This window comes from Cupressus sempervirens, chromosome 3, assembly GCF_028749045.1.
Source record: "Cupressus sempervirens isolate cs-2001-9-10 chromosome 3, ASM2874904v1, whole genome shotgun sequence".
NCBI classification, from domain to species: domain Eukaryota; kingdom Viridiplantae; phylum Streptophyta; class Pinopsida; order Cupressales; family Cupressaceae; genus Cupressus; species Cupressus sempervirens.
In genome coordinates this window covers 576,411,396-576,439,217 of record NC_143120.1, presented here as the reverse complement: position 1 = coordinate 576,439,217, position 27,822 = coordinate 576,411,396, and the positions used below count along the sequence as shown (strand labels likewise).

General features: G+C 36.8%; 1 protein-coding gene across 1 annotated transcript in view; it reads left to right on the top strand.

Moving 5' to 3' along the window:
• Positions 1-27,822, top strand: part of LOC149567734 (Ribosomal L18p/L5e family protein) — a 74,293-nt gene that overhangs the window by 34,469 nt on the left and 12,002 nt on the right. The gene's annotated exons all lie outside the window — the stretch shown is intronic.

Genomic DNA, 27,822 nt, shown 5'->3' with positions numbered 1-27,822 from the left:
GATCACATTGTAGCAAGTTTTTGCTCAACTGCTTGGGAGGAAAGTGAGAACACTAGAGAGTACTTGGACACCATTGACGTGCTAAATCAAGAGGAAAGAAAAGCAAGAGCTATTGAAAGGAGAATTCAAAGGAGGTTAGAACGTCAAAGAGAATTGGAAAGGAAGCTTGAGAGAGAAAGGAAAGCACAAAGACAAGCTCAAGCTATTGTTGAAGAGAACTCGAATTAGAGACAACCAAGTTGGGATCATTTTCAAGATGGATAGAAAGATTGGGTCTTTTTCCCCCGAAAGATTTGAGAGACTAATATCTGATAAGAGGCAGAGGATATTGAGAAATACACCACACCAAGAGGAGGACTTACTTGTGATAGAATCTCCCAAGAAACCAAGGAATCGTCGGGTGGCTGATACCTCAAACTTAGCTAGCCCCTCAAGTAGTCTATCAGTTCAAGCTCCAAGCAGTCCACCGGTTCAAGCTCAAGTTAATCCACCAATTCAGATCCTAGTCAATCAGCCAGTTCAAGCTCAGATCAATCAACCAAGAATGGGTCAACCACCATGGATCCAAAACAATGCCTCACTACTCTTATTCCAACAATACCATGATCTACCAAAGAATCCGGCGGTATTCTGCTCCAAGTTTTTTGTCAATGACCCTAATTGTACAGCGGACAAGCATATCAAGGTATTCCAAGAGGCATTGTGCAATAGAAGAATTCAAGAGGAAGATGTCGCGTGTTGTCATGCCTGAAATATAAGGGCAAAAACGCGCACAATTTTTTTTCTTTTAAATTAATAATTAAAATTTACTAAATCGATATGTTTGTGTCCACAGTTAAAGTATAGGTCCTCTACATTGCATATTAAGTTCAAGATCTTGAGGAGGAATAATTTTGTTAAATTAATATGCTCGTTATTAAATTGGTATCGACAGTAGTTATTAGATTAAGATTATCACATTATATAGAGATTAATTGATTGACAAAGCAACTTGCACTTAGATTTTAACTAAACAAAACTAACAAACATTATCTAAATAAATTGATAAAAAGATTCTACTAAAATAGAACTAATCTCTAACTTCATCTTATAATCTAAGCACTAATAACAAAATTTAATTAACCTTTCCATACTTTATTTAATTTAGGACGTACTAAAACAATTATAATAATTAAAACAAAACACTAATACCAATATTTAAATTAAATGTTATTAATGTGAATCTAAACTAGTCATAAATTACAACTAACTAAAATCTAACATAAATTAGTAACTAACAATCTAGCTTTAAATCTAAGATTAACTTAAATTTAAGGCTAGCTAACTTTAACATATACTAACTAAAATAAATAATGTAAGTTCACTATCTAAAAAACAAACCTTAATAAACAAATATATTAACATAACCAAATCTAATACTGACCCATTTATTAAATTAACTAACTTAATGTAAAACTTTATAAAATTTAAAAAGAAAAATAACATATTAACAACTTTAATTTTAAAACCATTACTAAACTAAACTAACCTAACATCATTACTAACCTAACCCACTTGACAAGTGGGTTCCCTTTCCCACCTACAAAACCCACCCACCCCCTAAACTTTCTTCCCACACAAGGCTGGGCGGATTCCTAAACTGCCCCACGTAGTCCAAGGTCTGCAAAATGCAGTCCAAGCAGACTTGGTCAAGGTACGTGGGCAGTACAAAGACAAGCCCAAAAAAAAACAGCGCCTACTTCCAAGGAAAAAGGTAAATGAGGAGTAAAGACATAATGCAAAGTTTAAACAACCACTTGGCTCAACACATGCATCGACCAGCGTGAGGGACATGGCAGGGTGATGTCATCACATCATGATGACACCTTGTCCATCAACGCCTAGGAAGGAGGGGGAGACAAAGTTTAAAAAGTTTTCTTGGTGAGTAGAAGGATAAGTAGTAAAGGGAGTTAGGAAAGATATTAGAATTACCCTTTTGTTTTTTTTTGTGTAGTATATATATGGATTTTTAATTAATTTCAATTTTAGTTTATTCATTTTATTTAAAGAAGCATAGTTAAGAGAATCTTTAAAGATTCTTTGTTGAAAAGGAAGGTTAAATCATTTCTCCATACAAAATCCAGAGGCCTTTTTGGCTCTAGGATAGATATATTTTTTTTGAAAGGTCTTTATTTATGCTAAGTATAGATTTCAAGTTGATATATTACCAAGAGGGAATATATATTTATTTATTATTTAAATCTATAAGGACTTGCTACAAACTAAGTATACCCAAAAATTAAATAAATACATAAAACAACATTGCAAGTTTGATTTTTGTGTTTTATAATAATCCCAAATCTGAACCTTCATTCATAACATAATTTTTGTTTTTTAACATATAAGGAAACTTGAAAATTTTGCCTAATTGAATCAACATCATTTCCATCCTATTTTTAGTGTGCATCCATATAATTGAAAATTACGATTAAATCACATGATAAACAATTTTACTCAAACACCATTTTATTGGCAAACCTGATTCAAAGGCTCAGCTGGGAAAGAACTAGGAAGAAAACCCGGCGTCGTTTCCATTACAACAAAGTTTCGAAATACAATTACATAGGATTTTAATCCCAAAATTACAACAATTTATTTGAATTCCCTTCATGACCCTCATCAAAGGTTCCATATCAATTTCTGCAACACATTTCTAAGAACTGTGGAGAGAACAGAATCTGATCAGGTGTCAAGAGGCATGACCAAGAGACAAATCAAACATGCATTATTTTATACAAGGTTTTCACAATAGGATTCACAATGAATCAAAACTAGGGAAAGGTGGATTCTTCCAACAGGAGAAGTCAGACACAACACCAAAATAGATGCCCAATCGGGGCTATAAATCAAGAACTTCCATTCTTCCATTTTAACATGCCAAACTCATACGAGGTTTGTGCTGACAGGTAGGGGCCCATAACACCCTACCTTCTCTCCCTTTTCTCATCCTGAGAAGAGACTCTACACTGGTTGGAGTCCAACTAAAAAGACCTTTCCCAAAATTGGTCACTTCTACCCTATCCAAGGGTAAGTAATACCAAAACACCCATACAAGAAAACTTCAAAATCCAAACATAAACATGAAAGAAAGCATTCAAGAACATGGTTTTTTCAATCCTTTCCAACATACCCAACATACATACAAGCATCCAAACAACAACAAAGTAGTATAAGCATGAAACAAGCATGAAAATCTGAACAAGGGAGATGAAGAACTCCTACCTTCACAAAGAGGTAATGGTAAATGAACAATTTGAGTAGAGCTTTTCCCTTCCTTGCCTTTAATCTTCCAAGACTCCTCTCTAAAAGTAGAGATTGGGTAACAACCAAAACTACTCCAAGAAGGGCCTCTAAATAAGACTCAAACTCAACCACCAAAAAGGCAATAACTTCACCCACCCACCCACAATTCTAGAAGTTTCTAACTCAACCCATACCAAGGTTAACCACTAAGTGGAGTTGGGGTGATGCAACTCATGGTAACCACTTGCAATTTTCGCACAAAGGTAAAAATAGACTTTTTGAGTGATCTCAAAAGTCAATAAAAGGGGCTTAGGGGTTGGAAAATGCCCCCAACCCATACCCATACCCTTTAGGTATAAATATTTCATGTTTTAAAGCCTTAGGAATAGGTTTGGAACCAAACAAAAGCTAGGAAATAATTAGGACCATCTAACAACTCTAGAAATACAGATTAAGCACTAATCTGGATTAGGGTGACTAAACTCGATTAAGAACCAAATTAGCAAAAAGACACTAACTAAATCCGACTTAGGTCCAAAGGTTACACAGTTAACCCAATCTAGCATGCTGAAATGCATATGCAAACTCACGAGTGTCAAGTGACACTAAGAACACAGTTACGAACATTAACATTTACTGAGCACGGAAAGATACATTCATACATCTCACAATAAAATAAAATTACGAACAAGGTTTCCACAAATGGCACATAGGGATCAGTTCCGTTTCTCCGTCGGGTTTCTTGGCTAAAATATCCTGCACACTCATTGCACACATCAGTAGTCCCATACAATCACATGCACATGTATATACGTATCAGGGAATCACATAAATTAAAACATACATCTAAAAATCAATCAGGGTTTCTATCATCCTACTCATATCCTTAATCATAAAAATTCCCTAATCAATGTGTTAATCCTGCATTTACTTATTTCATCTACATACATATACATAAAACATTAATAACGAACATCAAATATCTGAAAGTAACATCACACAACATGAAATAATATAATATGTTCAAAGCATCAAGTAGTGTCTCGACATCTCGAGTCGTGAGTATCAAAATAATAATGTATTAACTATGGCTACGAAGGGTTGAGGCGAGGCCTCACACGTGTAGGCTTTTCCTTTATTCACTAAGTGAAGAACCTTATTACTGGTTTGTCAATTTACTAGCATCATCAATAACAGGATGGGTTCAACTGAAGGAAGCCTTTCTTGCAAAGTTTGGAATGCCTATCACACCACTGGAGTTACATAGAAGGTTTGTGGACATAAGGAGGCATGATAGGGAGACGATAAGTTCCTTCAATGATCGTTTCCATAAGGCTTACACGAGATTGCAAACCCCTTACACAATGACAGAAGCTGGTGCATTGGAAGCATACTACAGTGCCTTAGACAACCAGATGGCTATGTTCACGAGAATGGCGAATTCTGCTCCCACAACGTTAATAGAGGCCTACACTAAAGCAATTGAGATAGGAAGGCAATTAGGCCAACAAGGAATGGAACCCCAAGGTGCAAGATATCCAAACAATCTGGTTCCATAGCTTGCACACCAGGTGCCTGCAAATCAGTTAGTAGTACACTCGGGGCCTCCATTATCTCAAGCACCACCATCAGTACCAATTTATCTACAAGGAACAAGTTCCTCCACAAGGACGAAAGGAGAAAAGGATGAGATGAAAGAGTTGATTGGCCAAGTCAAGAAGTTGTCTACGGAAGTCACCTATTTGAGAAACTAGAACAACCAACTCCAAAGTTCCCAAAGAAATAATCAAGGGAATAATTACCAGAATCAAGGTGGAGGTTATCAAGGAGGCTATCAAAGAAATTATCAAGACAGAGACTACCAAAGGAATAACCAAGGTGGTAGCTATCAAAGGAACTACCAAAACAATAACTATCAAGGTAATAACCAGTCACAAGACCAAGGATACAACAATCAGTCCAACCAGAGGAGAACTTGGAATACGGGTCCAAACAATGGAAATGTGGTGTCGCCACTTGATAATCAAGCTTCAACAGATAATAGACTAGTGGACCGAATATTCTTGGCTGAGTCCGCCATGTCCAAGTATTGCAGATTCCATGAGATGGATCAACATTTGGAGTTAGCATGTGCAGAATTCAAGAGAGCATCTAACCTATTCCAAAACATAATAGATGAATTAAATAACCAACAAGATGTTAAGGTTATAGGGTATGCAATTGTCCCTTCCTCGGGATATGATCAATGTCTGACTTTCGAGGAGTTTTCATTTCCACCAGAATTTGAGGCTCATGAAGAACCCCAAGGGAGATTTCCTCCTGAGTTAGCAAATGGGCCAGTTGATGAGGTAGTAGATCAGAAAGGATATGACAATGGGTCGGATTTTTCTTTCCTACCTTTGGAAGATACTGTTTTAGTTCAAGGAATAGGAGGGAACCAAACATTTCAACAACTGGCTAGCAATGCTAGGTTTTATTAGAGGAACAACAAGAGAAATGACGGACCCTTCACATCTTCCATACCCCCGAACAATTTCAATACGCGTCCACACCCTGATGTGAGTAATATACCGAATCCTTCGAGGGATGCACCTGAATATAGACAAGGCAACCTTGGCAGTGGGAATGGACAATCGAGCTTTCAACAAAACACACAGCAGAACAATCAAGGTACTCAAAGAACATAGAATGTCCAGTCGACACAAGAAGCAAGTAAAGGAAGAACTGGAAACAATGCTGTGAACAATGAAGAGTTGAAGAGATTAGGACAAAGCGTGACAAAGGAGATGAAGAAGGTTAAAATCAGTCTCCCATTGTTTGAATTATTGAAGGTAGTAGAGATTAGAGACACGTTCCTTGATAGTTTGAAAGATAATAAATCACAGGGATCTTACACTCAAGGTGCAACAACACAGACTCAAGGGAGGCCTCCTCCTAATCCGGTGCATGTAATCCAAGACGCCCCAGGAGCAAATATGACAAACTCATCTCAAGACACTCCATCAGGAGAGATAGGAAGTTCTACACAAGAGATTGCATATGGCGACATCAGTGAATTCAATAGACAGCCGAGACCTCAACCAGTTTACGTGGCTCAAGGATCAACGCCTGTAGAACAACAAACTCAAAGGAGTCAAGACCTGATAAACAACAAAGAAAAAGTGAAGAAGGAAGAGGTTACTCAACCAATAGATTTCGGAGTGAAGCCAAAGCAAGTACATGAGACACCTGTAGTGTATTATCAAGGAAAAGATGAGCCAACCCCATTTTTGCTATCAGTAAGGATGTTCAGGGAATGGCTTCACAATTGCTTAATAGATTCAGGAGCATCAAGTAATGTTATGCCTTTGAACATTTGCAGAAGACTGGGAATCACGCCTTTGCGCTCCAACAGAAGAGTGACTCAATTGGATAAAACAGAAGTACCAGTAGTAGGTGAGCTACACAACATACATATGCAATTGGCATCTGATCCAAGAATGGAACACATGGTAGACATTTCCGTGGTAGATGTGGCCGATACCTATGGATTGATCCTAGGTAGAGATTGGGCTAGAAGATTGAATGGATATATGGCAACAGACTTCTCTCACATGTGGCTCCCTTGGAAAGGACTAGCCAATCAAATCAGAATCGACAACACCCCGAGGTTGAGATTGACAATCATAGAAAAAGACGAACCAAATGAAATATTGTTCGTGGAAACAAATATGAGCACCTACAGACCAAAGAAAGTAGAAGTATTGACTATGAACATCATGAGCGAAGGAAAGGGTTCCACCGAGATCCTGATTGAGTCAGATTCAGATGCTTTGTATGATGAGGGCGAAGACATGTTTGAAAACTTCAAGAATTTCGTGACTAGAACTATGCAACAAGGGATGGAGTTGGGTAACCAAATGCCAATAGGACATTTATTATTACCCAACTGGTGCAGAATCCACAATGCATTCCACTCGGAATTATCTTGCTCTTTGTGTACAGTGACCTTAGAACAAGTGGAAAAGAGGATCCCAGGGACCCTAAAACATGAAAATCAACATGGCAAACAAAAAGTTGAGATTCAACAAGTTGAGGAAGCGGAAAGTAGTATGATGGGTGAAACGAAAAGCCAAGTTACACCACCAGGTGAAGAAATGAAAGAAGATGAGGAAACAGATGAGTCCAAGAATTTTCAAATGGAGTATTTAGAAAGAAATGGAGTATGGACTCTAAGGTTCAATGGCTCCAAAACCAAGCAAGGAGCCGGAGCCAGAGCTGGGTTTGAGTTAGTTAGCCCAACAGGGGCAACATATTTGGAGGCACACAGATTGCAATTCCCATGCATCGACAACATGGCAGAATATGAGGCTTTGATTCTAGGCTTGTTGTGTGCTATTAAGAAGGGTGCCAAAATACTTCATGTGCTAGGGGACTCATATCTAATAATTGAACAGATAAAGCAAAAGTTCGCTTGCCATGACAGGAGGTTGAAGAATTATAGAAACCGAGTCTGGGACTTGATAGAAAGCTTTGATGCCTTCAACATCAAGTTCAGCTATAGAGAAAACAATCAGGTGGCAAATGCCCTCATGCAGATTGCAAGCTCGCTAGCACCAATAAAGTTGGATGGCTTGAAGAAGTTTAGAGTGGAATTGGCATCGATTCCATCAGTACCAGACAACGTCAAGAATTTCTAGGTGTTCGAAGATTAGACATATTCTTAAATTCTTGACCAATTTAGATATCTTCACAACACAAATCATAGATGGGGAAGTGGATGAAGAAGCGGAGATCGACACAGAATGAATTATGAGCCTAAAGACCAACACTATTCCAAAGGGAATGATTGAATTGGAAAGAATATTTGACATGGACCAATTCCACAAAACACAATATCAACCTACAGGAGGTGATGAGTGTGAAAAGGTTAATTTGGGAATAGAGGATTGTCCCAAGATTGTCCACATTGGAAAAGTTTGTACACCCAAGGAGAAAGCAGACATATTGAATTTGATGAGGGAATTCCCTGTCGTGATTGCTTGGGGATATGAGGATTTGAAGACATATGACCCCACCATCATTACACACACGATTCCACTGAAGGAAGGGAGTAAACCATTTAGGCAGCGACAAAGGCCGGTCAACCCTTTGTTAGAACCATTGATATATCAAGAAGTGAAGAAGCTGCTTGATGCATGAATCATCTTCCCAGTGAAACACTCAACGTGGGTTGCCAATCTTGTACCAGTTAGGAAGAAGAACGGAGAGATAAGGTTGTGTGTGAATTTTAGAAATTTGAATAGAGCATCAAAAAAGGACAATTACCCATTGTCATCATTGGACAAAGTTTTGCAGATTGTGAACGGAGCTAAAATGATGTTGTTTATGGATGGATACTCAGGATACAATCAAGTGATAGTCGAAGAGGAAGATAGATTGAAAACGGCCTTCACTACGAAATGGGGAACATTTGCATACAAAAGGATGCCTTTTGGCTTGATCAATGCCGACGCAGCATTTTAAAGAGCTATGGACTATGCCTTCAAGGACTTAAAAGATAAATGCATTATCATCTACATGGATGACATAACGGTATTTTCAAAGAACAGAGAGGATCACATAATGGACTTGAGGAAAGTTTTCACAAGATGTAAAAGATTTGGGATCTCTTTGAATCCGAAGAAATGTATGTTTGGAGTTACCGAAGGGAAGCTTCTGGAACATGTGATTTCAGAAAAGGGTATAATGATAGATCCAGAGAGGGTGGAAGCAATTTCCAAACTTGGTGTGCCAGGTAGCAAGAAAGAGCTCAAACCTTTCTTTGGAAAGATCAACTTCGTGAGGAAGTTCATATCTGCGTTTGCTGAGATTGTGAAACCAATGAATGACATGTTGAAGAAGGATGCAAAAGTAGATTGGACTCCAGCAGTGAAAAGGGCATTTGAGGAAATAAAACATGATATTATCAATGCACCAGTCTTGGTAAGCTCGGATTATGAGAGGCCATTCAACATATATTCTTTTGCCTCTGATCACGCATGTGCGACCATTCTAACGCAAAAGAATAAGGAAGGTGAAGAGCATCCAATTGTGTTCATGAGTGCACCTTTCAGGGAGGCCGAATTGAACTACCCAAATGTGGAGAAACAAGCCTATGCCTTGGTGAAAACGGTAAAGAAATTCAGGCATTACATCTTGAGAAGCAAAGTACACGCAATCGTGCCAGACATAGCAGTAAAGACTTTGTTGGTGCAAAGCGAGCTTGGAGAAAGAAAAGGCAAGTGGGTCGCCACTATTCAGGAATATGACATAGAGATCCAACCAATGAAACTAGTTAGAGGACAACAATTAGCATAGACCATGGCATCAAAAGGACCTGGACTTGTACAACAAGTTTATGAATTGGAGGAGGTACATCCCAATGAATGGTACTAGGACATAATCAACTATCTTTTAAATCACCCATGTCCTTCACATTTGAACCCAATGCAGAAACGGGCGCTAAGATTTAAGAGCAGAAAATATATGCTACAAGGAGCAGTGTTGTACAAGAAGAATCATGAAGGGGTATATTTGAGATGCGTTGGAAAGGAAGAAGGAACATTTTAGAACATTTTCATGACAAATGGGGAATAGCACATGGATCAGATTTGGCCACAGCACATTGGATACTAAGAGTCGGATACTATTGGCCAACTTTGTTCAAGGACACTCACGAGCATGTGAAGACTTGTCATGTTTGCCAAACTGCGGCAAAGAGACAGAGGAACCCAGTGATGCCTTTGCGACCAATCATCGAGGTGAGACCTTTCGCGATGTGGGGACTTGACTTCATTGGTCCCATCAATCCACCTTCCTCAACACAACATAGGTATATTCTAACCGCAACTGACTACTGTACTCAATGGTCAGAAGCCCAAGCTTTCAAGAATTGCATTGCTGAGATTGTCATTAAGTTCTTAGAGGAAAAGATCACCACCAGGTTTGGTTGTCCTTCTGCTTTTGTATGTGATAATGGTTCAGCTTTTACTTCTTTGAAATTTCATACTTGGGCATTTGACCACAGGATTATTTTAAAATTTTCATTAGGATATTATTCCCAGGGTAATGGCCTAGCAGAATCTACAAATAAGAACCCTTTGACTGTGATTGGAAAACTCTTAGATAGGAACCCAAAAGATTGGCACACGCAACTCAGATATGCCTTGTGGGCGGATAGAACTAGAGTGAAAGAGTCCATAGGAAACACACCTTATCATTTGGTTTATGGACAAGATCCTGTATTTCCAATCCAATTGAAAATTCCAACTTTGAGGTTCATACAGGAATTCTATGATGAGAATGAAGACCAAGTCCAGGTTAGTTTGACTCAATTGATGTAATTGGATGAGAAAAGGGATGAAGCCCTAGATAAATTTGCAAAACATCAAGGGGTAGTGAAACGTTGGTTCGATAGAAGAGTGCAAAATAAGGCCTTTAGGATTTCAGACTTGGTCTTATATTGGGACAAAGCCCACGAAAGGAAGGGACATGACAAATTCGATAAACTATGGAAGGGTCCTTTCCAGATATCCGAGATCATCGGAGATAATGCGTTTAGACTAAAGACACTCACTGGAGAGGATGTCCCATTGCCTGTCAATGGGCAATTCCTCAAGCATTATTTCCAAGCCTAGGACTCCACCTGGAGCCCTTTTGTACATAGTTCGAATAGGTTTGCTTTCAGTTAGTAGTTTAGTTTGCTTTCAGTTCTTTAGAGTAGAGTTTGTCTTGGACCATTTGGCCCAAGGGTTTAGAGTAGTTTCCCTTTCAGTTGTTTAGAGTAGTTTTTTTTCAGTTGTTTAGTTCCCATTTTGTTCTTTAGGGTAGTTTTCTTTCAGTTGTTTAGTTTAGATGTTGCGAGGGAGCTCGAGTTTGATTTGCATCAAGTCATTTGACTTGAGATCTTTTAGCTTCCCTTAGTTAGCAGTTTTGGTTTTTGGGCCTTTGCAAGTGTAAAAAGGGGTCCATGTTATCACTCGTGGGCGAGGTGCATAGATTTTACATTTTTGGTGACAAAACGGAATTTGTCTTGTTCATTTCTCGAATACATTTAGCAAGGTTCAGAGATTTAAGGATATGCTTAGTCGTTGGTCTATGGTAGGACTTGTACTAAATTTGGGTTTAACTCGATAGAGGTTCTTGAGTTATCTCTAGCATGGGTACAACATTCTACTCACACTTAATTGCTTTGAGTTCTTGATGTTTCGAAGTGAAATTGGACTTAGTAAAAATCATACACTTGCTTCAGCGCCACTGTGGTCTTCCAAACCCTCTGCAAGCTTCATTGTTTGCAAACCAAACAAAAGATTGAAAGAAAAAGAAGAAAAAGAGAAAATATCATGAAAAAAAAAAAACAATATCAAAGTGAAAATAAAGATGAAATTTGGTTCAAGGGTGTGCAATCATCTCTACCGTTGCTATAAAAATAATCACTAAAGGTAGAACTGTGATTGTGGTGCTACAGCGATTACTCCGTCGGGGCTATAGACGCCTGACTAGTAGCGGGGCTCTGTCCAGGTTGCTTTTGAGGAAAGGATATTATAATAGCTAAGTTCAAAAGATCTGAGAAATTGTCAAGTTCTTGTCGAGCGGGAAATAAATCATTTGCACACACGTGAGTAACTTATGGTCAGGGTGCTTAGGTTCAACTTGAAAGTTCTTTCCCTCGTTGAGTGCTTGTCCTTAAGTAGGTTTTCGGATAAACCATCCTGAGATTTTTGTTCTAAGTTGTTTTATTCTTGAAATGTTCAGGAACATTTCACCCGTGGAGTCACCAGATGTTGTGAGGTTCTCACACTATCGCCCCAAATTCTTTGGGGACCCCCTGTTTTTTTTTGATCGCCTCGGCAAATTTTTGGGTTGTCCAAAATTTTTGAGTTTTGAAAATTTCACGCCTTGACACCTTCAGGACAAATGTGGGGAGGCTTAGCTTATTTTCACCCGACTTCGCTTGATTTTTCAGAGCCACCAATTTCATCCTTAGGCCAGACAATATTTTAAAGAGCAATATTTGGCAGGATAAATTGTAAATTTGTTCTTAGACGTTTTCTTTTGAAAATTTGGATATAAATGTGTAAATTTGAATAATCATTCAAAAGGAAAATTTTGTTAGACTTAAGTTTTGGAAAATCTCAAATTTTTCTTTGGTGAAAATTTTAATTTTGTTGAAACGAGGCTAAATTACAAAAATTGATTTTTGGCTCTAAAAGAAGTTTTATTTTATTTTTGTTAAAAACAAAATTATTGGCATAGCAAAATCGATTTGGAGAAAAATTGCAAAAAATTGGTTGTAATAGATTTAAATTGCCTTAAAAACTTTTTGCCTTTAATGAAATTGGTAATTTAATATTGAAAAATGGCTTTTGGTTAGCCAAGATCCAATTTTAATGACGTATTAACTACTAAATCTTCATTAAATGGAAATATTTAACATCTCCAAGGCACCATTTAATTTCCTTTTGCAATTTAGAACTAATTGGCAATATAAAAGGGCAATTTTCATTTTGGCAAAATTAATATTTAGGTAAGTATTTAATTGTGGGCCATAATTTTGCACTAATTATTGTTTTTCTTGCTCCTAGGATCCAAGTCGGCTAGGTTGGGGGAGTAAGAAAGTTGGGTATAAGAGGAGGCCTCTCTCCCATTTCTTCCTCACTTCTCACTTCTCACTTCTCCTTCTCAAGGCGTTGGCAATTTTGCAAGAGCAGATCTGCACTCTTCTTGCTTGGCGAATTTTGTGGAGGGCAAAATTTGTGGGAGCTGAAATTTGTGGGAGCCGAATTTTGTGGGAGCTGAATTTTGTGGAGGGCGAAATTTGTGGAAGATGAAATTCTAATTTTTGCAAGAGGTTGCAGTTTTTGCCCTAGGTTGGGTAATTTTAATCGGAGGTGAATTGCATGATAAATTTTTGATTTGCAAGGGATTTGAAGTTCTTAAGGTCAAGTCCTAAATTCGAAAAGTCGCTGTAAGATTATTGGTTAAGGTGAATTTTCATCATCTAGAGTTGCAAGGGGTCCTTAAGCTGACATCCTTCTTTCGTTCTAGTCTTAGGATTGCTTCCTTTGGTTCTACTTGCCTTCTGGTCCACCACTCTACCATTCCGTACTAGGGTGACGAGCATGGAGGATGTTAGTGCAAGTAAGAATCCCAAGCAGACAAGACTAAGAAAGACAAAGAGGATATGATGCCCAAAACACCCTTCTTCTCGAAAATGAAGAGAATAACCGACACCAATATTGCTACAGTGGACATGATACAGATGAAGGACAGACTAAAGGAAGGATAATCCCCCTTGGCAAAGAGGATGTGAACGAGACAGATTTTGGATCGAAGTTGGATGAGTTAGGAAAGATTGCTATCAAGAAAAAACATTTGGGCACCCTTACCTCTCTCAATGCTTTTATTGGATTTACAAAAGAATATGAGAAGGATCACGAAAGGATACTACAAGTAGCGAGCAGTGTGGCAAAGTCAGCGGAACTCAAGGCGAAGCACACACCTTGTCCTCCTATGGAAGAAGTTAATGAAAGGCTAGCTAAGTTCATTGCCTTAGCTAAGAAAATGAAAGAAAAGGGAAGATTTATATTAGAAGATCATTTGATGTAAGCCCAAGTGGCAAATTTCTCTTTCTTCTAGAATAGGACAAGTGTCTATTTCTGATTAGCCACCATTTTGGTGCCTTCTCATTGGTTGCCACTTTTTGCACTTTTTTCATTGGTCCATTGACGAGGTGGCGGCTTCTCATTGGCTGATGGGGTGGCAACCCTAATTAGGGTTTTGAGGATCCAATCTGAATCGTTGATCTTGTTTTGATCTCCACCGTCCGTTGTATTTTTGGCCCCTATAAAAGGCCATTTGCTCTCATTTGTTTAGTGTTGGAGAAATTGTTGCGAAGATAAGACCAAAATTGCTCTCTTTTTCATTGTTGCGATTTCCATGTTGATCAAGAGCATTGGGTATTATTGCATGTTTTCTACTTCCACTTGGTTAGATTTCTTTTCAAGTTGTTAAAGTTGGTTTCATTTCAAGTTGTTTAAATGAGGTTAAAGTAGATGAATAGTTGTATGGTAGCATTGGTAAATGTTTGATAGGGATCAATACTAGACCACTAGCATCCTAGTGGCTGGTTGGGAAGCCTTGTGTGGTAAATTAGTCTATTATTCCTTTGAATCATTGCACTTGTGGAAGTGAGGCCGCTAGTCAGCTCTCATTAGGTTCGATCCCTGTCCATTTGCTAACCTTCCATTCATAGGAGTAAGAGTAGAATAGTAAGTAGCTGGGTAGTCGAAGTTTAGAGAGAGAAGTTAAAGAAGTAAGACGAATATCAGAACTCACCCATTCACCTTCCACCATGACCTCTTTCATCAACATCATCATCAACAGACACACCCTCCATTATCACTAACATCAACATTATCTGCCACACCGAGCCACCATCACCTTCATCCCACCAAAGTCCAAGTCATCCTCGAAAGAATAGTGTAAGGCCGCCTATGTGATTACTAGCAAATCACATCGATAAAACTGAGTGAGTATCCACAAGAGTAAGGAACATTGGAGTTATTCTCATATCCCATGAGCAATAACTTTTCAAGAGAGGAATTGTATGTTTGATACTCCATATCAAATGTTCAATTGCTAATATGTTATGTAAGTGATACAAAACTCGCATCAACAGACTGTATTCCTCATTCTCTTCTGCCAGTTCATCATATATAGGATCTGAAAATTCTTTACAATTGTATCCGAATAGATCTCTTTCTATACTTAAATCATAACGCACGTCTTCAACCAATATGCCATCCTCTCGAGAAGTACATGATCCTTCTGGTTCATTGGTTTCCTCCTCATGAAAGTGATATGCTTTTGTAGAAATCGGATTTTCATGTTCATTAAATATTTCATAGGACACATTCTTGATCTGATTTTCTTTATGCACCAGAAGAAAAATTTGACCACCCCTTTCAACATACTTTTGATACTCCATGTCTAACAAGGTCGAAATCTCATCCACACTAAGAGAATACTCCTCATCATTTCCATTTTCATCATCTAATTCCTCACCGTACTTATCATGATCGGATTCTTCTTCCATTTTCTCTGTATTTGAATCCGAAACATCATTATATTCTTGTGTTTCTTTGGTATCCTTTTCTTCATCTTTACTAGCTTGATCCCATATCTGAAGAAGAAGTTTTACATTAGGGTCCTGTGGAGAGATTCTCAACTTGACAATTCTGTTCAGAAATTCCAAGTAAGGAGGTTTTATGTTTGATGGAATCTCATGATAAGTGTTTATCACTCTCAAAAATAAATGTGCTGAAGTCTTGCCTTCATATCTTTCCAATTTGTAAAAGGCGTCAGGTAGAGACATGTTAGGATCCTCTTCCATGTTGTAGCTTTGGTCTTCATATTGTTCATAATACATGTTATCTTCATGGCTTGCATCATCAAATTCAGATAGGAACCATTGTTCGAACTCTTTCCAAGACGAGATACAGTGTGTGGGTAATGATTCATACACTTGTCTTGCATCGCCCTTCAATGTCCTAGCAAACAACTTCATCACTTGCTCTTCCGAACAATCTCATAATCTTCTATAAATGTGTAGAATGCATCCAAATGTCGAATTGCCGATTCATCCCATTCTCCATGGAACTTTGGTACCAACTGCGAAAGCTTCAGAGATAACCTGCTAAGTTCATAATCAAAGTTGCTGAAATCCAATGGCTTGATGCCATCTGGAACAAAAGGCTTTCTCTGAAACGATCGATGCATTTGAAAGACCATCTACAATTTCCTTCTGAGTCTACTCCCTCAGCAGAGTTACTGATAATCCAGGCACTCCTTTTGTTAAAGTACCAATCAAAATACAATGGAGTTGCCACCTCAAATAGAGGAAATAAATAATCTTCAAGAATCTGAGTTCTTCCTTCCAGTAGAGTATAACTCACAAAAAATCGAATCTGCAGAAAAGCTTATAGAATGCTTCTACAGGATTAAATCTTTACAAAACAATTCAAGATTTATAAAATAATTATGAGTTTGAAATCTTCAAGGAAATTAAAATGCAATGTAAGAAACTTATCAATTTGGAATCAAAATGTTTCAACAAATTTAAATAGAACCTAATTCTTACTGATCTTGAAAACATAAATTATTAGGGTTTATTTTGCAACTCTTCCCTAGTATAGTCGCCAATCTGTTGGTTCCCAAAACCGCAGATTAGAATCTTACGAGCCTTGCCTACTCGATGCTGGGATATCCAACCGGTTAAGGCCAACTTGATGGGATTGATCGATGCGATCTAAATCCCCTGTGCTTTCAGCTCTGCAAGACCGAGGCGGGTGTACCTAATCCTGGACGAATCACTTAGATCCAAGACACTTAAAATAGATGAATTAGAACACGAATGCGATGAAAGCTTTTCAAAATGGAAAGAATTATGAAAAGTTTTAAGATTGCAAATTATGAATTGAGAACAAAAGTAAATGATTGAAATAATGTTTAGATAAAGAATAAATATAGATTAATGCAACAGATGAATATATTAATTCCTCAAAGGCAAGAAATGAAATATTTGCCAGCATATGGATTATGAATTAAGAATAAAAGACCAGTGCTTAATTAAGTGGGCAATAGAGTTAATATCATTAGTTGAAACATACAACTTTATAAAGTTCAATATATTAAACTATAAACAATTTTAATAATTCAGACGCGACGGATCAATTATATGAATGCAATTTAAATTAGTCTAAAATGCACTTTAACTCCTGCGGAGACAAATTAGACATAAATATGGAAACAATAAAATATTTCACAATATGTATGTTTATCAAATTTAAAATGCAATAATGATCCAGTCCACTTATCCGAATATTAAAATATTTATAGAAAATAATAAAAAAAATTATAAAGGACACAACTTAATAAAAAATTAAAACTCTAATGCAAATAAATTAAATAAATACTTCTTACTGATCCGGAAATAAAATCGTACTGGAGACACTCCTTACGGATGATCCATCCAAGACAACTTGACTCTAGACTCACACAAGAATTCAATCAAAAATCCACCATCCACAGGCTTAGTTCAAAAATTTATTTCTCTACCAAATAAAAGAATATAATACATCATAGAGCATGGTATAGGTAAAAAATTTAAAATATGAAATGTGTATCCGTATTGCACAAAATCCACCCATTAACTCAAATCCACGGGCTTAGTTCAAAAATTCATTTCTCTGCCCATTGAAAAATATAATACATCATAGAGCATAGGATAGGTAAAATTTTAAAATATAAGAATGAATATTGTCTCCCGTTTGATTTTTCATGTCACATATTTATAAAGCACTAGGAGATGTCGGTTGCCCAACCAAACGTTGCAACCCTTCATAAACAAAACTAATCAATATTTAATCCGCATTGTAACTTGTGGTTGTACTACTAATGTTTTATATTTTCTTCATTGGTTCCTTGTATCCTTTGTATCTGTCGTGCTCGTAAATAACTCCTTCCTATTCACGCATACGCATCCACATTTTGAGGCCTGCAGATGACAATTTGTCCGTATCTTTGCATTCTGAAGGCCCAAAGGAAACCCGAATCCACGTTACAACCTCTGCATATCTCCGTAAACTCCAGATTCTGAATCCGCGTGGGCTCCTCTAAAGGGGCAAACTGACTTCTTTGACATCATCGCAACTCCTTGCTTTCACGTAAGAATCTTCCTCTGTGAGTAACCTCAGACCTGCGGAGGAACACATTATTGTTAGATATGGCAACAACATTACAAATTTCATGCTCAGACGGCTCTCAAGTTTTGAAATAATAATTATTTGTCTCTAAAAAATCAGAATTTCCAATTCTGCCTGTACTGAAAATCCCGTGTCTGCATCTTCCAATTGCAACTTGATAATCACAAATTTATAACACCACTTGCTTCAACGTCACTGCTCGACTTCTGATTATTTGCTCCTCTGATGAAATGGATTCCCATTGTTCGTGTTTGGGGAATGAATTTATGTATTCCGATTTCAATTGATGCTCTCCTCTTGCAATGATTGGATGCCCTTATCAGACCCATTAACTATCACTGAATATATTGAAGGTGTCATAGACTCAAATACGAGTGTATGCTGTCCAGGTGCTTATTATGTTGCTATAACGTTCCTTTATTTATATTCAATAACTAAATGTTATTGTTTGATCTCAATAGTCTCCAATTCAATATGGCTCTGTCCCAATCTTCTTTCATGCTTGTACCAGTTTATGTGCAACAGAATCATTGAGTCCTTCATACATAGGTTTGTTGTGATACCAGTAGCAGGCTAAAGTAATGTCATATGATGTTTAACATTATAGCTGTGTGATGTGAAGATATGTTGCTGGCTAACTCATTTTACAAATTCCCAATATTCATTTCTGATTTGTTCAAAGTTTTGCAAACTGATGATCACTTTACACAGGTGTCTTTGTATCACACTCCACAATTATTTTCAATTGAATCGCCGTTAAATATGAGCACATTTTCTTTGTAGAAATCACATCCTTCGAAGTAGCTGCTTGGCTTAAATTCCATCTCTGACAGGATATTATACCATCAATTCTTTTCAGAGAAGAATTTGTCTTTAAAATATATTACTAATATTGTACCTGTTGTATGCATTTTAATATATTCCAAGCTCTAAAGGCATGTTTACTTTGAGAGACCCAACCATATTTAGATTTAGATTTTATTAGGATGATCAAATCGAACTGACTCCAGATTAACTTTGCTGCTATACCATTATTCATGCTCACACAGTACCATTTCTATTCAATGCAGTCCATATGCATGATTTGGCAATTTTGGACCTATACGCTGACATGTAATTTTCATCAGACCTTTACAAATATATTTCTATTTTACATCCGAATCAAATGAACTCCAGCGCTCAAAACCAACACCTTGATTGTGACCTATGATGAGGTCCGTGATAAGTTTGAAAATTGATGCCAGTGGTTTCATTGCTGATTGGGTTTTTAGAACAACAGACCTATCATTTCACAAAAGTTGTATGAGACCAATACCACCACTTAAAACAGGAACATCAGATCTTCATTACTCTTTGTTGACTATGTTGTTCAGAGACACTGTCGGACATTGGACACAATCAATGAAAGTGGTATATCTCAAAAGCCAAAAGCATAATATTCCTGTAATTATCTGCTGCTATAGTTCTCTAACCTCTGTATGTCTTTGATATTCACTCAAATTTCTTTATAGCAGTCATTTCCTTTCAGTATTGCCAGAGATTGTTAGAACATAATCTGACCCAGGATCAAAAGCTTAATGTCCTCTTCAGCTCTATCGAGGTAGAGAAATGTTCCAATATGCACAATACAACTGTAACTGAATAATTATAAGTATGGCAGTAGCACATTTGGAAATGAGGATTACGCTTAGTGAATATGAAGATTCTTTCCTTGGCATGGCATTTGGGAGTCTAAATATTGCAAAAATTGAGAGTTCCATCAGTGGCTCTTGTTGGGGACATATGCCCCCGGTGGGCATAGTGAGCATCTCAGCTATCTCTGGAGGAGCGGACCAAACACCCTTGCTGAGCACGATGCATGGTGAAATTGGGTGGCCCTAGGCCCCCCAAAAAGTGATCATTGATTCTTTCCTCTATCCAATACTCGATTCTGATCTCGTAGCACCTTGAATGTCTCAACAATGATATCATATCTTTCGTTAGTTAAATCTAATCTGTTAGCAAATAAAAGACAATCATTACATGACACGTACTTTTCTTGTTCAAAATCAGAATTTTCATTTGTCTTTGCAATAGGATCATTTGAGAGAAAATAAATTTCAATATTATTCAATCCAAACATCTGATTTCTTACTTCATTGATTTGATTAGTATACGCAAAAGAAAAATCTTCAAAAGAAGCATGATGAAGACTTGAAAGCAATTCCTTAAGCATATTATCAGCAAATGTTATCATAGAATCTTCAGGGATACTTACCTTGGTACCCTGCATATATTTCATACCTGTATCAAATGCCATACTTACCAATTGTGTTTCATCAATGCAATCTTTGGTATTTGACCTTTGTTTTTCTGTTGAGAAGTCGTTAAGTTTATTGTGATCTTTGCTGAATGGAAGGTTCGTATGTATGTAATCAGTCATATTTGCATCAGAATGAGTCACCTTTGCTTGATTTTCCTTTTGCACACAATCTGCCTCACATTCCGAATGATTCTTCTCATAAGAAAATTTTGAATGTAATCCACATTCAGACATTATTACTTCCGTTTTGTCAAGAATTTGATCAATTGAGATGTTTGAAAAATTTTCAGGACTAACTTCCAACACTTCCTCTTTATTATGTATATTTGGTTCAATCTCATCCTCACATTTTAAATGCAAATATTGATTATAAAATGGATTGGAAAATGGCACTTCCTCTGAATATATTTCTCCATATATGCTATGATTTTCATTATTTTCAGAATTATCCTTAGGAATGTTATCATAGTGCTGATATAAGAAGTCTTCCTCAAACAATGGACTAAACATAGAATGCTCAGGCATATCTCTATGAGATCCTTCATCTGACATTTCTTGCTGTTCATATATCACATGTTGTTCTACTTCATCTTTACAAGATATTATGTCCAGATTCTCTATTGTTTCATTGAATAAAAAATCTGAAGCGATTTTATAATCCTTACTAGATGCATTTTCCTCTTCATGTATGTTCACATTGTTTGCAAAACCTAGAAATGTATAAGGACTATATTCTTCATTCTCTTCTGCTAGTCCATTGTATGTAGGATCTGAAAACTCTTTGAAATGGTATCCAAATAGATCTCTTTCCGTGCTTAGACCACAATTCACGTCTTCAACAAATATATTATCCTCTTGAGAGTTGTATGCCCCTTTTGGTTCATTGGTTTCCATCTCGTGAAAGTAATATGGATTTGTAGAGATGGCTGAACTTTCTTGTTCATTGAATATTTCATAGGACACATCTATTATCTCCTTAATCTGTTTTTTTTTTGTGCGTGGGAAGAAAAATTTGACCACCCTTTTCAACATATTTTTGATATTCTATGTCTAACAAGATTGAAATCTCATCCATACTGAGAGAATCCTCCTCATCATTTCCATTTTCTTTACAATCTAATTCCTCACCGGTCTTATCATGATCGGATTCTTCTTCGATTTCTTCTACATTTGAATCTGAAACATCATTATGTTCTTGCTTTACTTTAGTATCTTTTGCTTCATCTTTAATAGCTTGATCCCATACTTGAAGAAGAAGCTTCACATCAGGGTCCTTTGGTGAAATTTTCAACTTGACAATTTTGTTTAAAAATTCTTTGTAAGGAGGTTTTATGTTTGATGGAATCTCATGGTAAGCGTTCATCACCCTCAAACAAAGTAACGAGACTCGGACTTGGCAAGGGTAACTTGACTCGTGACCCGGCTTTGACTCATGACCTTGCTCGGCGGTGACTCGGCAAAGTGAAAAAATTTCAAAATTTTGAGATTTTTTAGGATTTAAAGAACATTCCATGCACCCATTATTGAATAAAGCATAAAAACACAATAACATCATTAAATAGAAGATAATTTGATCATAATGCACATACTTAAAACTTAAAAGTCAAACATTGATTACATAAGTACAATACTACAAAGGTAAATTGCTAAATACTATATTACTAGTAATTAAAGTTTAAAGTTTAAACAATAGCTGAAGCCTAAAGGAAATATTATAAAAGTAAAAGTGTAAAACATAGAATCATATATAAACTGATAAATCCATGCAAACCATCAAAATTTATATGTATTATGTATTATGAAATCCAACACATCAAGATTCAATAGTCATCATCAAATTCAAATGTTCCAAATTCTGATCATATATTAAGTTAAACAAAAAGTTAAAACAAGACTATAAGTCTACAACTATGGCTCCTAGTCGGAGTCCTCATCATCATCCTCATTCTCATCCTCATCTTCAACCTCAGGGTCAGTATAATCTATAAAATGCCTCTTACTAAGGCGTCTAAGGTAAGTCCTGGATGTCTCAGTAGCCATAGCATCAACCTATGAGGTGCCTCTAGGATCCATTGTAGTCTCTGCCTCTGGCTCTGCCAATGTCTATGAGGTGCCACTAGGAACAACTGGAGCTCTCTGGTCCTCTGCTGCCATAGCCACAGCCTCAGGCTGGCCGTCTCTATTTGCCTGGTCAAGCCACTGTAGGTCCTCATCATCAAAGACAGGATCAGAAGCCTCAGCGATCCACTCAGACTCTGGATCAACCTCCTCTAGAGTAATCGGAGAGGTGACACTATCCAAAATTTCCCTGATCCTAATGCGCAGGTTGAAGTGCACAAAGACTAGCCTATTCATTTTCTCCACAGACAACCTATTACGCCTCTTCGAGTGGATGTGCTCCAACATGCTCCAGTTGCGCTCACATCCAGAAGCGCTACTTGGCTGGCTCAAATTGCGGATGGCAATTTGCTAAAGGTTTTTGGTTGAAGGCTCAAACATTTGCGACCATCTATCTGAATTTTGAAAAAAGGAAAACAAAACAATATTAGTCTCATTTCAAAATTTGAACTTTAAGTTTAAAGCTAGAAATTTAGAAACTAGATTGTATAAGGCTTAAGCTGCAATTTTTACTTGGCTGCAATTTTATACGACCTTCTTTGCAAATTTGACTTGTAAAAATGGCCCCTGATGCATTATTATAGGCATCCATCTCAAACAATATATCTGTGGGATTAGGGAACATCTTCGATATCACTATGTATAGGCCACTAAGAACCTCCTCATCCGCTTTGAAATTATCACGAAAGCGGTATGCCGGATTGAGGTAATACGCTGCTGCATGGATGGGTTTATGAAGCTGATTTGCCATCTCCTATCAATTATCTCCCAAATAGGGCCATAGTTTTCCTCAACTCCTACATATTTGGCCTTAATAGCCTCCTTGGCCCTATCCATGCCCTCATAAATGTAGCCCATAGAGGGCTTCTCGCCATTAGCAACTCGTAAGAGGGATACAAGGGGCTCAATGATCTACAAAACAATTAAACAAAAAAACAATTTAGTGAATGATGAAACTTTGTAAAGTTGCACAATGAAAATAATACAAAAATATGTATGAGATAAATTAATTTATAAAATTTTAAGAGTTAAGCTTTTAAAATTTAAAATTTAAATTACCTCCACAATCTTTGAACACGGCTCCCAAGAACCTTCATCATCATAAATGCATTTTGTTGCATCTATCCCTGCAGGGCTGGTGGCAAAGGAGGAGGAACTCCATTCTGGACCAACAAACATGCACCTCAACTCTAACCTTGAAGTTAGTAAGGATTTTAGTGTGATAAAGTTAGAGGCAAATCTTGTGATACCAGGACGAGCCAACTCCTTTCCCTTAGTGTATTGCCTCATAGTGCTGAGGACCAAGGCATGATTGTAGATGAACTTGCAAAGATTTTTGGCCTTGGTAACACATGATTTCACCCATACAAGCTTGCCAATATCCTCTAACATGAGGTCGATGCAATGGGCCACACATGGAGTCCAAAAGATTTTTGGGTGTCTCTCCATCAAAAGTTTTCCTGCAGCAATTTTAAATTAGTTAGTAAACAATGAAATTTTTTGATATATTAAAAGAAAATTTAATGAAAACCTAAAACAAATTTTTTAGGAGTAGAACTTAGAAAGTTAGAAGTTAAAATTTTACCTGCAGCAACATAATTAGCTACATTATCAATCACCACTTGGACAACATTCTCTTCCCCCACCTCCCTTATGACCTCCTCAATAGTCTCACATAAGAATGTTGCATTTTTCACACATGAGGAAGCATCTATGGACCTCAAAAACATGGTGGATCCTGAAAGTGAAAATTAAACAAAATAATTATTATTCAAGAATCAATAGTCAATAAAACAAAATTTTCGTTATTCAATAATAGTATACATTAAATTTTAGACTTGAAGAAGTAGAGCATGATGAATTACCTCCGCTAGAAACAAGAAAATTTAGGAGGGTTCTATTCCTCCTATCTATCCATCCATCCGTCATAATGGTACACCCCTTTTGGCTCCAAATCTTTTTATGGTCCTCCAACTCAAGTTTCATCTCCTCAACCATATCTAGTAAGAGGGGGCCACTCAACTCATTTTCAGTGGGGGCTTTGAACCCCGCACCACAGATAGAAACTGCATCAATCATCCCTTGCCAATAAGGAGTTCTATTACATTTATAAAAACATTTTAATTAGCATATTTCAAATTTTCAACATCAAGTTAAAAGTATAAAATTGAATATAAATTTTAAAACTTAAAATGTAAAACAATCAAATATCAATGAAGTTGAAGTACCTGGCTGCTATAAATGGAATGTTGTAGAAAAACCAAAACTTGCAAATTGCTCTTACTCCAGCTTCATGTATCTCCCTATTCCAGCCCATGCTTTCAAGTTAGGGTTGTGCACCAGGAGTGGTACACGGTACAAAAAAATTGTCCAACCTACTAGATTTTCTGACTCTAGGACGAAAGGCAAAGCTAGTACTACTGGAAGTGGCAGCAACTGTAGCACCACTAGAAGTGCAAGGAATAGATGAAGAAGAAGAATGAGCAACAAAAGCACTAGGACGATAGGGGGGACAGGGAGAACCTTCTCCAACACAGCCTACTGACTCAGAAACATTTGCAGATGAGCGTGGAAGGGAACTTGAACCAATCTGAGCTAACTCTTCTAATTGTTTTTTTAAAATTTTTTTTCTTGTTCATATTTTTCCAAGGCTACATAACAAAAACGTTGAGCCTCAATAGTTGCAGCTCCACAAGGCTCAGTATCATGACCACGTATGCTAGCAATATGGTATTTTAATCTATTTATCCCCCCACTATTAATAGTTTTCCAAAATAGGCATTTTGTTTGAGTTCTCTTTCTACCCGGAAAGTCTATGGTTAACTTCCAACACTCATCTTTTTTTATTGCCTTTAGAGAGCTTGGGTTTTTTACCTTTAGAAGCCATTATGAGTAAGGAAAAATGTAAAGGTTGCTGCAATAAGACATTTTAGACCAAATATTACCATTTCAGCATTGTATTTTATGAAGATCTAAGGTAAAAAAGAACTCATAAACAAACCAAAAAAATTCATGCAAAAAACCCATAAGCATAGAGAAAAAAATCATCAAAATCTAAACAATCAACTCTTACCTCTTTCAAATGCTTTGGGAAGTGTTGAGAAGAGCTCCTATAAACTCCTTGATGATCTAAATACAAGCTCCACTGTCACAAATGCAAGCTTTTCTCCTCTTCCTTTCAGCTGGTTGCAAAATAAGAAAACTCTATTTCTCTTCTACCTCTCTCTCTCTCTCTTCTTTTCACTATAGAGTGTTATGGGAGCCCTTTTAGGGTTATAAGAGTGAGAAAGATTAAAAAAAAAACATTTAAAAAAGTTGCAAAAAAATTATATTTTAATGGTCGGATTTTTGCCTGTTGCGGCCAGGTCAAGCTCTACCGAGTCAGGCGAGTCACTCTGTGACTCGTGAGTCACGCGAGTCAGGCCATGTGACTCACCGCTCACGAGTCATGGGTCATTGTGACTCGGGGGGTTCAACGCGGCTCGTTGACTCGCGTGACTTGCCGCGAGTCACGTTACCATGCCCTCAAAAACAAATTTGCTGAAGTTTCGCTTTCATATCTTTCTAAATTGAAGAAGGTATCAAGTGGAGACATTTCAGGATCCTCTTCCATGTTGCAGCTTTGATCATCATATTGTTCATAACACATCTCTTCTTCATGGCTTATATTATGAAATTCACAAAGGAACCATTGTTCAAATTGTTTCCAGGATGAGATGCATTGTGCGGGTAATGATTCATATGCTTGTCTTGCATTGTCCTTCAAAGTCCTGGCAAACAATTTCATTACTTGATCTTCCGCACAAATATCATAATCTTCTACAAATGTATAGAATGCATTCAAATGTCGAATTGCCGATTCATCCCATTCTCCATGGAACTTTGGTACCAACTGTGAAAGCTTTGGGGATAACCTACTAGGTTCACAAGCAAACTTGCTGAAATCCAATGGCCGGATGCCATCTGGAATAAAAGGCTTTCTTTCAAATGATCGATACATTTGAAAGACCATCTACCATTTCCTTCTGAGTCTACTCCCTCAGCAGAGTCACTAATGATCCGGGCACTTCCTTTGTTAAAGTACCAATCAAAATAGAATAGAGTCGCCACCTCCAAATGGAGGAAATTAATAATCTTCAAGAATCTGAGTTCTTCCTTCCAGTAGAGTATATCTCACCAAAAATCGAATCTGTAGAAAAAGCTTAAAGAAAAATACATAATGCTTCTACAAGATCAAATATTTATAATGCAATTCAAGATTTATAAAATAATTATGAGATTTTGAAATCTTCAAGGAAATAAATGCACTATAAAAATTTATCAACTTAGAATTTCAAATATATCAAAGTGTTTTAACAAATCAAATAAAATCTAACTCTTACTAGTCTGCAATCAGAAACTCTTAGGGTTTATTTTGCAACTCTTCCCCAGTAGAGTCGCCAATCTGTTGGTTCCCAAAACTGCAGATTGGAATCCTACGAGCCTTGCCTATTTGATGTTGGGATATCCAACTGGTTAAGGCCAACTTGACGAGATTGATCGACGTGATCTAAATCTCCTGCATTTTCGGCTTTGCAAAACCGAGGCGGGTGTATCTGATCTTGGAGAACAACCTTATATCCAAGATGCTTAAAGCAGATCAGTTAAAACACGAATGCGATGAAAGCTTTCAAAATAGCAAGAATTATAGAAAGCTTTAAGATTGCAAGTTATGAATTAAGAATAAAAGTAAATAATTGTATGAATGTTTTTTAAATAAAAGTGATTATTACAGAGGATTGCAACAAATGAACATATTAATTCTTCAATGGAAAGAAATGAAACAATTGCCAGCATATGGATTATGAGTCAGAAGTAAAAGACCAGTGCTTAATTAAATGGGCAATTAGAGTCAATATTATAAGTTGAAAGGTACAACTTTATAAAGTTTAATATATTTTAACTATAAACAATTTTAATAATTTAGATATGATGGATCAATTATATAAATGCAATTTAAATTAGTCTAAAATGCACTTAAACTCCTGCAGAGACAAATTAGACAAAAATACGAAAATAATTAAATATATCACAATATTTATGTTTATCTAATTTAAAATGCAATAACGACCTAGTCTACTTATTTGAATATTAAAATATTTATAGAAAATAATAAAAAAACATTTATAAAGGACACAACTTATTAATAATTTAGAATTCCAAAATTTAAAATAAATAATAATGTCGGAAATAAAATCACAATAAAGACATTCCTTACAGATGATTCATCTATTGCGAACATATCCGGATCGCACAAAATTCACCCATTAACTCAAATCCATGGGTTTAGTTCAA